Here is a 17314-nt window from a genome sequence, read left to right on the forward strand (position 1 = left end):
TCACAAACGAAACACCGTCCAAACTATTTTTCAGTCGAAAAAATAGGACTAGGCTCGATTGGCTCAAGCCGGACACAAAGCAATGTGTTCAAGACAAACAAATGAAATTTTCATTAGCAGGAAAACAAACATTAAGGGAGCTTGAGTAAGGTCAAAGCCTACTAGCGCGATTAAAAGTCGAGCGTGAAAGAGAAATGGGTTAAAGGGACTGTGGTATTAAGGGATGCCCCCTTGATGTATTTGATGTATAAAGTACGTGTTGGAAAAGCCACTTGGAATCGACACATTGATCAGTTACGGCCCGAATTAGAACAAAGTCAGGCTCAAACTGAGATACCAGAGTTAACAGGATCAACGCCTTTAACTCGCGGTCAGCGGTATTTCAATACACTACCTGATAAATAACATTCAGAGCAATTGACCTTACGACAGCGGCTTCTAAGCCACGCCCCCTGATATCAAGGGAGCGAACTCTGTCTATGTCCGTCAAACAAACGAGGAAGTAATGGCGTCTCGTGTCGTTTCGCTTTCCGATATTCCTGACAAATTATCATAAATGTGAAATTACAATGCGAAAAAATAGAATTCAAAGGAATTTGTAACTGGCTGCTACATCGGAAGGCTCGATATATCTTTAGAAAATGACGATATCTAACATTTACGGGGTGAAATCTATCCAATCAGAGAAAACCGGATAGCCGCCATGTTGTCAATATTGACATCGATACAAAGGAAAAGCGTGTGTGTGACGCATACTGTAAATGAAAACAAGGGTAAGTTTAACTTTTAATAACACCGGTCCTTCTTACAGTATTGTTAGAACACAGATTAAATCATCGCACAATATGAGTAAATCATAAATGGCCCGAATGGGGAACCCGGAAGTGACATTAAATAACAGTTACATGCCAGCTATACAGTATAACCTTGTATTCGATAGTATGAGCAGAAATGGTTTATTGGAGTTATGCATAAAAAGTTTCAGTTCTAAGCGATTGAACACTCTCCCTTATGAATAATAATGTAATAGTTGACAAGTGACAATCGTGGGTGATACCAATCTGTAACTTTTGCATTGCTCAAACATTCACATGCTTTGATTTTTGTTCTTACAGAAATTGTGGAACATGTTCACACACTCTGGCTGTAAAAGTAGACCTGGGAGGAAAAGTGCCCCCGGTGTGGGGCTCGAACTCACAACCACCAGAACCGCCCGGCACTCTAACCAACTAAGCTGACCGGGCAGCTGGTTCTAACCCACACACACTACCCTCCCCCCATTTACCGGTTAAGGCTGGTGGAGGTTCTCCTGCTATTTACCGTTGACACCATTAAAGTATTCTGATTGATGGAGATAAGGAAGTCCCCTTATTATTGTCTTCAACAAGCCTACCGCCACAGGGGACCTAGCATAAGACCGGAAACCGCCCCCCCCCACACACACACATGATATTTGCCAGTCCAGGCAATGTCAACCGCAAGAGAAAACCAGTGATGACAAGTTTTACAAATAATCGGTAGGACCCATTTGGTTTTACCTTTGTACAAAAGTAATGGACTATTTGTTCAGAGAAAAACAACAACCACAAAACATTAGCTATTATCTTGTCAATATTTCATTATGATATACATGTTGAAAGCAAACATCAAAGGCAGTAGCATTTACAGCTAGTATTAAAATATTTAACAATACATGTAACTGATTTATTTTAATATTGGCATCTTTTATTTATTTCAGGAAAGTGTGGTCTTTTGAAGAGAGTTCTTGAAGTTGTTCAGCATGTTGTTTTGATGGATTCTTGGAAGGATGTACCTCTATGATGTTAGCTTCAGTTCTGGAGTATAACACCAGTTGTTGCATATTTAATATCAGATTTATTAAATACATTGTTGTTTTGCAAACATTACTTAAACTTTGATATTTCTTTGGTGTTTATGTATGATATTGTAGGTGAATATCTCTTTATTGCAATGGCAAATATATTTTAAAATATATAGCATTAGCAGAAGTTATTTTTCACTGTTAAAGCTGCACTTTCACAGATTGATCCATTTGACAACTTACACAGGATTCGATTGCATTTATCATATTTTGGCTCGGAGAAGTTTGCTTTGTGATTTATATATTAGGTCTTAATTTAAAGAATGCCAAAATAAGCCGATTCTGAGACAAAAAGTGTCAAACTAGAATTCTGTGAGAGTGCAACTTTAAGAATACTGTTAATCGAGTGTGCATGTGATCCAGACTCTGAACATTGGATGAACTATCATTAAATATTGTAGATTATTGTAAATTGCCCAAAATATAAGAATAACAATGAAAATATGTACATGTTTGACTTGTTCTTTATTCATAATAAGTCTAAGTCTTTACAGCACATGTTTGGCAGAATCAAGTTCTAATGAACATAATAATTGATTTAAATGTACAGTGAAATAAATTGTTTTACTGGTATACAGAAAATAATACCTTAACGATTCAGACCGATCTGTTCTCGTTTTGTTTTGGTGGCTCAAATATTTATCTGAGTTTTGGAGGAGGCCTGGCTGGTGTGAGCTGGTCAAATACAGTAGCTGCTTGAGGGTCAGGGTTTTCTTGATTGGATTTCCCGTCGGCAAAGTGCTGATATGAAAATAAGAAATCTATGAAATGTGTCTGAATGACAGCTAGAAAAGCCATTGTTTACATAGGAACCATACGAGTAGATGAGATTCGGAAGCATGCGATGGTTCGGACAAAAATTTAGTTGTACGATATTTCCTGATTTACTTTGAAAGCAAAGCAGTTTATAAAAACTACATAACGGTATCAACAAAAATACCTCTATCTTGAATGAAATCAATCGTGTCCATGTTGAACCGGATATTAAATAGCCATTAATGCCGATTTGACAACACAAGCCAAAGCATAAATGTACGATGTTTATAGTTTAAAAATAGTAACACTTATTTAGGTCATGCACGGACAATTTCAGTATTAAATAAATTTTGAGAGGATTGAAATAAGTAGTTTTGTTCAAAAAAAATACTTTTGTACAGACGTATAGATGTTTCGCCTTTGAACGATGTTTCAAAATTTCCAAGTTCAGCTGTTGATGAGGTCTTCCACAGAGTCTGATACAGCACTTGCATTTTTCTAAATAACTCGCTGGTTTCGAATACGGAACGAATTGGAAGCCATCTTTAGTCGGCCTGGCTACCTTGTATCCGAATTACAAGTGCCATGACAACACCTTTTTACCATAATACTTAAAAAGGCGAGGAATTGCCAGCGCATGTATATGACGGACTCTGGTCAGTTTGACGGACAAAATGGCGGATAGCAACACGGCTTATCAGCCCTACATTCTGATTGGCTGATAGGACCTGTCAATCAAATCCTGTCGTTAGGTCAATTAGCCCCAGATGTTCGTAGTAATAATGAACTGCCCCATATCGTCGTTATCCACAGCGCGATAGGCATCCGCCGGAAAGATTAGAGAAATATAGAGTACCCGTCAAGAGGCATTGTAAATTAATGTGCTTTATTAAATGACGCTGAAGAGGTATTTGTATCACAGAACGATAATTAAATAATTATAATTATATTGTACAAGTCATTACAGCATTTTCAACGGTATACGAATCTTTTAAGAGTGACAGAAGCGAGACAAAGTATACGCTGCATAGCTTCCTTCTCAATTTTGTCGTGTTTAATGTGTTTTGTGCGTATATCACAAGTATTTTTCACGTAATATAACCAAGATAATCATTTGTTTAAACTTAAACCTGTATATCTTAAAAATATTTTATTAGTATAAGTATGGCTTTAATCACCCATAAACTTATAACAATTCTAAAATATAATTAAAGAACCTTTTCGTAATTAACTTAAACTTGATATGGCTGGCTGCATATAAGACACGAAGCGTTTCAATATCATTTGAATAGCAAAATATGATAATCAAAGACCTTTTGATCTCAATACGATCAATTACTCATATGGTTGATTATTGCAAAATATAACATAAACTTCGTCCTGTGATTTTAAGTAATGTAGGTTTATCAATTCAAATTTTCAGAACGTTTAAATGTGTTATCTTATAACCTTCAGAAACATTGTGTGTGGATATTTGCACCCTGTAAGCAATACCACGGTATGTACATGTTACATTGTAATCTTTAAATAGGTATGAGTTCGAAATGTTCATTAACCTAAGTACCACTCCCGTAAGCGTCAAAATAGTGTGTGCTCATAGTACTAAAATTTGAATGAGAATGACCATGTTAACTGCAACACTCGTCTGCAACGTTGCTGTTATTCCGCCCAAAATATTTGCTTTGTCATTTTCGTTATGTACTGATTTTCTGTAGATAGATGCCAGGCTATAGAGCTAATGCAGATTACTGTGCAATTTATTTTCTGCTAGAGGTCGAATAAATAACCATAATGTTCAATGTCTGCCTCATTTTCTTTCTCAATTATAGACCAATTGCTGTCGAACAATTGTTTTGATAATATGAAGAAAGTCATCTGCTTTTGGAAGAGCTGCTATGGTAGATATAAGACCCTTAAAAAGCATCGTCTGTGGGCGCGTGATCCATCGTGTTTTTGGAAAACCTACTGGGTTCGACGAGCTTTCTTCTTAAAAGGCTGCTGCGTCACGGTAAATGGCTTCAGGATTGGTTTTTAGACATTACACTGTAGAGAGCAGTATTTCAGAAACGCGACTAGTCGCCTGACACGACATATTGAACATGAATATATTAATACACACCACCTGCGTAGCAACAGAACTACTTACGTGGATGTGGGGTGTCAATTACTTGCTTATGTGTATTTGACGCGTTATTGCATTTTTCATGACAAAACATTGCGTGGTACTCTTAGAATAGTTGTATTTGCAATTTGATGAGTGTTATTGAACAAAACAATGAAAACAAAGCATTTACATACGAAGTCATTTTCCCTATAACCAATAGTAAGCTACGCCACATGTTTGCAACCCGTGTGACGTCACATATATCCCGGCATTCAAGACTGACCCCGACTGACCCGGCGAAGAACATATTTTATGAATGAAAGCTATTCAGAAATAAATCATACGCGGTTAAAGAGTTCATGTCATGTAATATTTTGTTAAATAGCTTATCTGTTTCAAATGATTGTTTTTCAGCGGCAATCAAACTATTGTATTTGTTTGTGTTTTTTATTCGGATTATAACTATCACAATGTGTCAACGTTATGCCTATTGTTGTTCTGTACTATTGGGTGTAGTTGTTAAAGTCATACAATATGGCGGCGATTATGCGGAAATGAAATTGAATGTTACTTCGAACCCGTTCCTCTACAAAAAAACGACCTGCATTAAGTGTTACTGCTTTAACATTCGTCGAAGCAAAAATGACATCAATGTATGAGCCAAAAATGTTAAATTTAGATGGAGACAATCCAGAAATGAGCTGCCAGGAAGTGATCGATTTTTGGACACCGAAGGTACGTCTAGCGCTCTTAGTCCAAACATTTGTGCGTTGACGGACATTTTACGATTTAAAATAAAATGATATGGCAAATCCTTCACCGTAACGTTTTCATGCTACTTTCAAGTCAGAGTTGATAATTCACTAAAATTATTTTGCATTTTTTATTGTTGTTTAATCTGAAACGTATCAACCATCAAAAAAGAACTATGTGCTTCAATATTCTAAAAAAAAAAGACGTGTTATAGTACACTTCATGTGTAACTACCACTTTCCTTGGTCACTCCGAGGGTTTTTAATTTATCGCAGATAGCCGAGTAGTTGTCCACTTTCATCGCTAAAATCCGCCGAGTTGCCGAGTTTCTCTTTTTCCGCCGAGTTGCTCTTTTTCCGACGAGGGTTTTATTGCCAGTATGGCCGGTGATTGTGTCGTGTTGTTTTATTGGCCTCAAAGCGGACTTCTGAGTTGTATGGTTTGCAACTACCTTGCTACTATTGAAAATAAATAATGACATATGCAATTAATAGCTATTCTGTTTATCAAAATCCTTTTTTTCTCGTGAAGAAAGAAAGAAGACATATTCAATAAAACAATCTACATCTGTATGAAGATATTGTCGTAATCTATTTCCTTCTCTAAATGAATATAATTCAGCAAAGTTACGGTGTTAGTATGATTTTGTAGTATGATAGTATGATATTGAAACCATTACTTCTTAGTTAGTAAAATTATTAGTTTAAAACTCAATCTAGTATTTTTATCAATGTGGAAGTCACGTGATACGCAAATTTCGTAGTGACGTATTGTGCACTGAATTTAGACTACTTTTGGTTATCTGGCATGTCTGTTATTGCGAAAAATGCATATTTTTTTTTTATCTAACTGGAGATTTTAATGTAAAAAAGTTAAAAGAAATTAATTGAATATACATAGCAAACAAAATGTTTACATTACTTTAAGTAACTGGGACTAAAGTCAAATGAGTAAGATATGGGTCAAAAATTGACATCTACATATATTGCAAATTTTGCTCCGTCAAAGGATTACAAGTCGTCAAAGGATTACAAGTCCTATTATGTGAAAGTAAGTCTGAAAAACATTAAAACAACACATTACAGAACAGTATTTAAATTAATTACACAAAATCAGCTACATGTTCAGTAGGACATTCTTATTGGTTTCCTTAGGGTTTCGTGGTGTTTTCACTCCCGAGTTACGCGACGATTGTAATTATACAGTCCACTGTTAAGCCTCAGTGGGTGAACGAGTGAAAACAACAAGGAAAGCCGATTTAGATAAATTGGATGTCATGTCAGCAATAACGAAAATCCATGGTGGAAAACAGAAAGTGGTAGTTCCACATGGAGTGTACTGTTTATGGGAATTTTCTGATCCCTTACGTCTTATCGGGTTTGTGCAAAACAGGGTGGGGGTTGAAAGGTATTGAAATTGTAGTTAGATAATTATAATATGTTTGAAATAGATATTAAATGTTTATATTTGTATTTTAGTTTTTACCATGTGCAAGTGCAAAGATTTTTTCACAAAACAAGCATTTAATGCATTTAACCACAACTCGACCATCAAGGTAAACTTCGAGATAGACCAGTCACCTTGTATATATAATCGTAACAACTCGGCCATGGCCAAAAGGCTCTGATTGTTGTTAATCTATGCACTCCAGCCGTGCAGGTGCTCTTCATATATAACAGTTTATATCATTATGTTTTGAAATGAAGATAAACACTCATCAAACTCATAATAATTTGTCGGATTTTATTCTTTGTGTACATAACTCATATTTAATATCATTATCTGATAATAATTCTTGTTTTAATGACATTTTATCATTGAAAGATGCTATAACCCAGAATCCTGATAGAATTAACTACCCATTTTTGGTACAAAAAAAATGTAGTGAAGGATATGTCATTTCGAAATTTGTAAAATGATCAGTCAAGTTACTATTATTTGGACTAGTGCTTCAAACAGTGAATTATTTGAATCTAGAAAAAAATATTAAATCTAGAATGCTAAGACCAAGTTGAGATTGATATCTTTTATCAACACAGTGCATAGACTCTATACACTATATGGATATGCACGATACACCGTGACAGTACATACACTGGTGTTATATTCTATACCAGTATATACTGTGCACGGTATATATTCTATTCATTCTCAGAGGTGTTGAAGCAGTGCTTCAACACCCCTGTTCTCTATACAATGTATACAGCCAGAGATTTTGAAGATTTACTTCAACTCCTCTGTTATAGTCTATATACATTGTGGAAGCGTGCACTATACTCTATTCATTGTCAAGAGGTGTTGAAGCAGTGCTTCAACACCCCTGTTCTCTATACAATGTATACAGCCAGAGATTTTGAAGATTTACTTCAACTCCTCTGTTATAGTCTATATACATTGTGGAAGCGTGCACTATACTCTATTCATTGTCAAGAGGTGTTGAAGCGGTGCTTCAACACCCCTGTTCTCTATACAATGTATACAGCCGGAGATTATGAAGATTTACTTCAACTCCTCTGTTATAGTCTATATACATTGTGGTAGCATGCACTGTATTCATTCTCAGAGGTGTTGAAGCAGTGCTTCAACACCCCTGTTCTCTATGCAATGTATACAGCCAGAGATTATGAAGATTTACTTCAACTCCTCTGTTATAGTCTATATACATTGTGGTAGCGTGCGCTATACTCTATTCATTCTCAGAGGTGTTGAAGCAGTGCTTCAACACCTCTGTTCTCTATGCAATGTAGATTTTGAAACTTTACTTCAACTCCTCTGTTATAGTCTATATACATTGTGGTAGCGTGGACTATTCTCTATCTGTAGATATGAACCCCTGTTATAGTCTATATACATGGTGGTGACGTGCACTATTCTCTATTTGAATAGAGAGGTGTTGAAGCAGAGTTTCAACACCTCATCACCTCTATTTATTCTTTGTCCAGTGAAAATGAAAAATGGGAGAAAAATGCTTAGATTTTTTTTGTTGGTTTTGTGTTATATCAGACACCACATTTAATATACTATAAGTATAATACAATCACATTGTACAAAATATAATTTTTGGGCAAAATGTTTTAAAAGTTAAATGAAAATGAGAATTTCTGGACTTTAAGCATCAACTCTGCCAAATTTTGCAATAAAATTACCAAAATAACTTTTTAAAACAGATATTATATAACATTATAAGATACTTGAAATATACAAACTATGTATTTTGTAAAATATAATTTTTAGGTAAATTTGTTAGAAAAAAATTGAAAATTTCTGCATTTTGCAAATTACTTTGTCAAATTTTGCAATAAAATTACCAGAATTACTGTTTTTAAATATATTTTATATTACAGTATAATAGACCTTAAGTAAAGAAACTACATACTTATGTGAAATGTGCTTTTGGGGCACAATGTTTGACAAATGAAATGAATTTTTTTGAAATTTGGTCACCTAGGCATCAATGAATTTTAAGTTTTTATATTGCAGATATTTACCAGTCGCGCAAAATGCACAATTGCAAACAACATGCAAAAGCACTTTGAAACCAATATAATGAGACAGGCGCTTTGGTTTGCCAAGCCTTGCCTTGCAAACATCTACATAAGCCTAAAAATGTCTGTCTGAGATACCAGGCGTGAAGCTGCATATAACACTAGTATGCGGATGAATCCACATGATTTTGATAAAAACATTAAAAAAATCAGCCAAAGTTGCAGTATGCGTACTTGACTACATGATCCTTTAAATGTCATTTTTATTTTCCAGTACAAAATAAAGCACCTCAGAACGCCCAGAATGCACCATGTTTTTCAAAATATTCTGAGGGGGCATGCCCCGAGACCCACCTAGCAATTATGAATCCACATATAAAGGGCTAGCTAAGCCCCTTACTTCTGTATGCAAAACAAGACTACATGCTCATCTTTTCTTTATCTATTCTGCCTGTTAATTTGCTTGTAAGCTTATGTTAGTCAACAATATAATAACATTAGCTGGGCCAAAATACAAAAGTCTCTTCTTATGTTGAGAAAAATTCAAAAAATTCCGTTACTGTTTAATTTCCGTGAATGTTTATTATTCTTTTGCAAAGAGGTATGCAATTATGATTGCAGGGTTTATATGAAAATACGATATCAGGAATGGTCTGAAACAGCCCTAAAACACACAAAAGCCTTAAATGAAACAAACATATTATATATTAAAGAGAATTGGAGTACTGTCTATAAAACATACACCGTAAAACACAATCTATGAACAGTTTTTGCCAATGTCTCTTATAAAAAAAAGCTACAACAAAAATATCGCTGGAAGTGATGGTACTTCCCATATGCCCGTTTTCTTTGAAAAAGCAGAACTTGTAATTCAATGTGCTAGTAGAAGGTAAATTGTTGTTGCATTATTATACACAGATGGAAATAACATTTTTAATAATTGTTTTCATTGTTAATGCTGCACTCTCACAGATATATGAATTTTTATTATTTTTAACTTGGAATGAAAAACTTCTGTGCACATGTCTGATAACAGTTATATGAGACTGCATACAAAATCACAGTTTTTCCTATTACCATTTAAAACTCTATGTTTAAGAAATGAAAATTTTGGCAGTTTTTCAGACAATTGAATTCTGTTTCATTGAGAGTTATCTTATATGACTGGATTGAAGGCATTCATGCAAAAGTCAGACTATTTTAATTATTTTTTTCAAAGCAAATGTGAAAACTCTTAATCAGTGACAGTGCAGCTTTAACATCCTTTTAGATTTAATCACTATGATTTCAAAATTATCAGACAAACATGATACTAGATGTATACTGTCTTGTTTGGAATTCTTGCCCTTATTCAGTATTGGTTCAATCATAGCAGTATTTATTTGAACTGCCTCTAGGTTAAAGTGTGATAAAATTCATAAGATGTCAAATACATAATTATATAAGATTCACAATTCTTTGAAGGAATGAACTCCTGCTTACATGTCATATGACAAATTATGGACAAATACAGAACCTAATCCTAATATTTTTTCTCCAGAATTATCAAAGGGGTCACTCTTAACAAAGATCTAGTATAAACTTAATAATAATTTCTTTAGTTTAACAATGTTATAAAATCTTGAAAGGCCATAGGCAGGTAGTTCTGACGTTCATACCCTTCAAAACCTTTGACAAGAGGCATGTCTATCAAATATAATTATGAATTACTGGTGTAAATGGGTAGTGGGTAATGCACATGTCAATTGTAACCACCACCACCCCCATCTGGGGGTATACTGGGTGTGAATGCAGTGGTTTTGTCTTACCTATGGTATGTTGGATGCGGGGGAATTTGGCAGGGATTTTAGTTCAGGATCAGTTCAGGGAATTTAACCTGGGGTAGGCTGGACCAAAAGTCAAAAGTCCCCGGACCTGGGGGCGGGATGTGGTTACAATTGACTGGTGCATTATGCTATTCATTTTGTTGCCCACTCTTTTGTTTTTCTTTGATAATCCATTGCACACAACTATAGATCAGGATCTCAAATACTATATATGTTGAAAATTGACAACTTTTGACATCAATGTTTTAGTTATAGTTATGAATAATGAGCGTTCATTCATTGCTTTTTTATCAAATCACAATCATAAGTGTTAGCAAAGCACACCACTTTGTGCAGTAATGTTTAATGCTGTGGCTCCTCTTATCAACCAAGCACTTGGGCTGTTGGTGGATAACCATTTCCCTAGTTTCCTCCCTGTCTGGTCACCTGTTTGAAAATTAAAACATTGATAATATATAATAATGACAAAACTTGAAAGTATTGTACACTATGTTTATACATTTGCTGAAATAAATGAATAAGCTAAGGAAATGTACATTCAAAACAAAAGGGCCAGCATGGCCCTTAATTGGTCACCTGATTAAAATGACCTTGAACAAGTCAGTCAGGTAACAACTGGTTATGAAAGGTGTTGCTATTTGCTTAGCAGGTTAGTGGTTGCTGTGTTATTTGATGGTTGATAAGGACTCCTCAAAGAAGGCTGCTCTTTGTTAACAGAAATGAGAATTATGGTAAGCTGGTTGTTCCCATGGTCAATGGATGTTACGGTAATGAACCAGAATGTTGCTATGGAAGTAAATGATTACTAAGGAAGTAATTGGTTGCTATGGATGTTGGCTGTTGCTCAGGAAAAAAGTGGTTGCTAAATAAGGCATTGGTGCCTATAAAGGTAGTTAATGGATGCGTTGGAAGGAATTGGATGCTAAGGAAGTCATTGGTTGAATGGGGATTCATTTGTTGCTATGGATGAAGGTAGTTGCTAAGGCAATCATTGGTTGATAAAGAAGCCAAGGATTGTTTAGGAAGTCATCATTTTTTTGCAAGGAAGACATTGTGAGTTTGGAATGTAGTCACTAAGTCAGACAAGTGGGTTCCTTAAGGGTACTACGAGGTCTACGATTTCCTCAACAAGGCAAAACCTTGCTTAACATCCTGCCAAAAGGTGATTATTATATTGTTGTAACAACTTGTTTCATAATCTTTGAAACTAAATACCTTTTAGTTTAGACATCAGTTTCTAAGGAATTCATACATTACTGCAGAAGTCATTGCCTGATTTGAATGTGTATCAATTTTTGTTCTAGAAGTCTATCAGTAACAGGGGAACTCTGGTTGGGACAACTTTGACCCCAAGGACGAAACTTGAACAACATTCATAAAAAAACACTTAACAACAATCAGTGATTTTTTTATGAATTCTTTTTACTGCCTGTACAATGTACCTCGCAAATTCGGTAAAAAGTCAACTTTGGGAAAAATACAAAATCAGGCCAAAATTGCTTATATAATGGCAAATATACATTTTTTTAACTTTTTTATGCATACCTTATGCTGTGAAAGAGTAAGACTTGTCAAGATTTTGTTTATATTTCAAGAAATTCATTGCTATTTTAATCCGGAATGTAATGGAGTTTTTCACAATAAAAAAATCACTGACAATGAATTACAAACTCCAACATATAACGCCACATACACAAAAACAAATTGATTACATATATAAACATGAGCTGTCACAGTATGTGACGAATACCCCCGAATGTGACATTGACCTATGAACAAGGCCAGTACATGAAAAGTTGATCTTGCCTTTATGTGTCAAATACATATGACAAGTTATTTTAAATTTCCTCTGAACATAAAAAATACCACCCATACTTGACAACCTACACTGTTATGTCCTTATATTCAGAATTCCCTTGTGAATAAACACTTAGTGTATCTTTCATCTTAGAGGTAGGGACATGGGTCTTGCACAGGACACGTCGTCTTCGTATGTGGAACACATGTAGCAAGTTATTTTACAATCTGTCCTTACAAGGGAAAGTTACAGCCCGGACACGACAACCTATACCCTATGTCCTTGTATGCAGCACTCCATTGTGAATAAACACCTAATAGTGACCTTGACCTTAGAGATAGGGACACTGTTCTTGCACGCGACACGTCGTCTTGGTATGTCGAATACATGTGGCAACTTATTTTAAAATATGTCCATACAAGGGAAAGTTACAGCCCGGACACGACAACCTATACTCTATGTCCTTATATGCAGCACTCCATTGTGAATAAACACTAAGTGTGACCTTGACCTTTGAGGTAGGCACACGGATCTTGCACGCGACACGGCGTCTTGGTATGTGGTACACATGTGGCAAGTTATTTTAAAATCTGTCCATACAAGAGCAAGTTACAGCCCGGACACGACAACCTATACTCTATGTCCTTATATGCAGCACTCCATTGTGAATAAACACTAAGTGTGACCTTGACCTTTGAGGTAGGGACACGGGTTTTGCACGCGACACGTCATCTTGGTATATGGAACACATGTGGCAAGTTATTTTAAAATCTGTCCATACAAGGGAAAGTTACAGAGCTGGACGGACGGACGGACAGACGGACGGACGTTGCGATTTTAATATGCCCACCTTCGGGGGCATAATTACTGAATATTCACATGGTCTTATGATATTATTGATGAATATTATAATGTTATTTTTAGATACCAGTTACGGGCAGTAGTAATGAAGAAAAAAGAATACCAGATTACAAAATCAAAGTTGAAATTGGAACTATTAGAGAATCACTTTATTTGTGGGTAGGTCACTTAAATATTCATTGAGGTGAAAAGAAATTACCATATGATGTATTGCATATGTTTAACCGCTGTTGCACAGTCATCATTTCCAAGTGACTGTCTTCATGTCCAGTACTAGCTTACAAAATCCCTTTCTAGATAGTCAAAGACTTCATCTGATGCATCTTAAAAAGGAAGAATACAACACAATCATGAACACAATAAATGCAAATAATGTTGGGTATGCTTTAAACATGATTCAAATGCAAAACATCTTGGCAATTATTTCTAGAGCAATCTAAATGTCCTACATGAGATTTATTCTCTTATGAAAAAGTGATGTTTATGTACAAGCCAAATATACTAGAAATGTGTCAAGTGGACATTAAGTCTTGTGTTGCTTGGTGAATTGCATATACTGTGAATGAACATAATTAACAAAAAAACAGGGATTTCTCATAATATGACAAAGTTTTTTTTACCAAGTTTGGTAAAGATTATTGAGCCATACAATGTTTTTATCTGGACTGCATCGTCTTTTATTCTGGGCAGCATAATATGGAAATCCAGGCCATGTATACATCTGGGTTTTATCTGTAATGGACCACATTTTCCAAAATGTATGTAGGCAAATGAGTTACATGGAAATAAAAACTATCTATACATAATAATAAGTGATTTGTATACATGTGTTTACCTTGGTATTATATACCCATAGATATATTATATGACATAATATTGGGTTAATACAAAAAAAATGAAATAATATATAATTAGGTTAATGATAAATCAAGCAAATTTAAACTAACACAAACAATTATATGTATATATTTACATTATTTCACAGTAAAATATAATAGAAATTTATAAACATTGGCATAATGCTTAAATCAGGTATCTATTTCAAGGCAGTTGTCATTAAATCATAAAATTTAAAGCTGCACTCTCACAGATATACCATTTTTACAACTTTTTTATTTTTTGTCTTGTAAAGAGCAAATTTTTGCATAAATATCTGCAAACCAATGATATATGATTGCTGCCAAAAAATCAGATCGTAGATTTCCATATTTCCGTTCGAAAATTAATGTTTTATGGCTTAAACCGTTACTAATGGTTTAAGAAAAATGCATAAAACATTACTTTTTAAACTTAAATATAAAAATCTGCTATCTAATTTTTTGTCAGCTGTCTTAAATAACTGGTTTCCATGGATTTTCGCAAAAATTGCCTCATTCCAAGACAAAAAAATTGTCAAAACGTTCAATCTGTGAGAGTGCACCTTTAAGGTCAAAACTAGAAAATGGAACTTTAAACATTAAACTAAGTATTTCCACATCGGAGCGGCTGGTTCTTACACACTGACAGTACCACACAATACACTCCACTCCTCTCCATTAACCCTTTATATATATATATTACAGTCGAAACTCGTTGGCTCGATATCTCATGGCTCGATATCCTTGTTGGCTTGAACCAGATTAAAAGAACCGATTTTGTTTAACTCTTTGTTCATATAAAATTTGATCCGATGGCTCGATATATTGAGGGTCGATATTTCTCCACGCTCGAAGTCATTTTCGCGGTTCCAAGTAAGAATTTCACACTGCTTTGTTTGCTTGGGTCGATGTCATTTTCGCGGGTTCAGGTAAGAACCTCACACCTTGATTTGTTTTGTTGGCTTCATTTAGCACACGGCGCTAATCGATAAAAAATAATTCAATTTATTATAATTATTATCAAATTTGAATGACTTAACAGTTTGAATAAACATGCCATCACTTTATCTAAGTTCTTTCCCTAATTGTTATACATGTATAAATTTCAATGCATCCTGATATAATAATAAGCTATGTTTTTGTTACCCACTGTTTAAAATTACTTGTTTGCTGTTTTCGCATAATTTTTATAATTAATAAAAACAATCAAATAATATTTTCTAAGTATCGAATAAGTGATGTTACGAACTTTACGACGTGTAACTATGTCCAATTAATACTCTTCTTTTGCGGAGATAGCATAGCCAATAACAAACGAGGTAAACAAGACTTTTTGTAACGAATAATAAAAAAAATAACATTCTGTAAGCAATCCCGCTTGGCTCGATATTCTCGAGGCTCGAAGTATTTTGGCTGGTCCCTAGAATATCGAGCCATCGAGTTTCGACTGTAGTTTAAAGCTGACGGAGGCACTCCTGCCATGTACCGCTGCCACCATTTAAGTAAACCTGGGAGGAGAAGTGCCCCAGTGTGGAGCTTGAACCAACAACAACTGCTGGAACACTATCATGGCGCTGTAACCAACTGAGCTAACTGAACGGCTGGTTCTCATCGACACGATCTACATCTACAATAACTTTACAATGTACATGAATACATAAATAACTAAAGTATGAATGCAATGTATTCATGTACATTGTAAAGTTGATGTCTACTGTTCTACTTTAAAAGACACATGCATGTACCCCAAAATTAGTTTTGACAGGCATGACTCACTAATGCCAGTTGTGAGCTTGTTCCTAGCTTCGATCAAGATATTTCTGTCTGAAAATGACATTGAATACACTCTAAAGCCTAAAAGGCTGTAAAATATGCATTCAACATCTTGATAAGCAACTTTCTTAAATAAATTAAACTATTAGGATACAGAATGATGTGAAAGAGACTTTAAAAATATCGCTGCATTGTTGGATGTTGGTGCTGTCATCTGATGATCGGTCAGCGGCAATGATTGAGGCAAGCATCAAGTATATTTAAATAAACATTGCACTTTAACAGATTAACTGTTTTGACAACTGTTTTATTTTTTGTCTTTATACAAGCCAATAAATGCATAAGTGCAAGAAAAACAGTGACACAAGACTGCTTAAAAAAACATTGGATTGCATATATATTTTAGCTAAAGCTTCACTATCACAGATATACCATTTTTACAACTTTTTTATTTTTTGTCTTGGAAAGAGCAAATTTTTGTATAAATATCTGCAAACCAATGATATAGGATTGCTTACGAAAAACCAGATCATAGATTTTCATATTTCCGTTTGAAAATTTATGTTTTATGGCTAAAACCGTTAATAAACGTTTTAGAAAAATGAGCAAAACATCAATTTTTGAACTGGTATATATAAAAATCTGCGATCTATATTTGTCAGCAGTCTTATATAACTGGTTTCCATGGATTTTCGCCAAAATTAGTACATTCCAAGACAAAACATAAAAAAGTTGCCAAAATGTTCATTCTGTGAGAGTGCAGCTTTAAGAAAATGATGTTTTATGCATTTTTCTTCCAACTGTTAGTAGCACTTTTAGCCATAAAACAATTTTTTTAACGGAATATGTAAATCTGCGATCTGATCTTTTGTCAGCAGGCTTATATCACTTATTTGCATATATTTACACAGAAACTGGCTCATTCAAACTCCAAGACAAAAATAAAAAATAACAAAGTTGTCAAAATACATGTATGTGAGAGTGCAGCTTTAAGGAGTACTTCGTTATATCAATAAAATATACTCGTTAAACTGTCAATTGTTTACGTATCTACATAAATTCAATTACCTTTTGAACTAGAAAGTGTTATATTTTCAAAGAAAATAGCCATTTACCTCTGTTCAGTGTCGGTCAAATTCGATGTTTTGAATCACTCTAGCGCGTGCTAAATACTTAATGACGCAATGTTTTGGACTGGTCTTCATTTTCTTCGATACAG

At 34.7% G+C, this 17314-nt stretch overlaps 3 long non-coding RNA genes across 5 annotated transcripts; 1 reads left to right on the plus strand and 2 right to left on the minus strand.

Moving 5' to 3' along the window:
- The first annotated feature begins 427 nt into the window (after positions 1–427).
- LOC128241493 (uncharacterized) lies at positions 428–2332 on the plus strand. Its single transcript, XR_008262378.1, has 3 exons — positions 428–773; positions 1116–1517; positions 1739–2332. It is a non-coding gene; the product is annotated as an uncharacterized LOC128241493 (long non-coding RNA).
- LOC128241494 (uncharacterized) lies at positions 1721–2890 on the minus strand. Its single transcript, XR_008262379.1, has 3 exons — positions 2823–2890; positions 2471–2623; positions 1721–1835 (listed from the first exon to the last, which is right to left on the minus strand). It is a non-coding gene; the product is annotated as an uncharacterized LOC128241494 (long non-coding RNA).
- A 7208-nt stretch (positions 2891–10098) lies between these two features.
- Positions 10099–17266, minus strand: LOC128241803 (uncharacterized). 3 transcript variants are annotated; one of them, XR_008262477.1, is made up of 4 exons: positions 17211–17266; positions 14115–14197; positions 13665–13788; positions 10099–11232 (listed from the first exon to the last, which is right to left on the minus strand). It is a non-coding gene; the product is annotated as an uncharacterized LOC128241803 (long non-coding RNA). The 3 variants fall into 3 exon arrangements; XR_008262478.1 differs by lacking the exon at positions 10099–11232 and having other exon boundaries at positions 13706–13788; positions 14086–14197; XR_008262479.1 differs by lacking the exons at positions 10099–11232; positions 17211–17266 and adding an exon at positions 17164–17210 and having other exon boundaries at positions 13706–13788; positions 14086–14197.
- Positions 17267–17314: the final 48 nt, after the last annotated feature.

This window comes from Mya arenaria, chromosome 7 (genome assembly GCF_026914265.1).
Source record: "Mya arenaria isolate MELC-2E11 chromosome 7, ASM2691426v1".
Lineage (NCBI taxonomy): Eukaryota > Metazoa > Mollusca > Bivalvia > Myida > Myidae > Mya > Mya arenaria.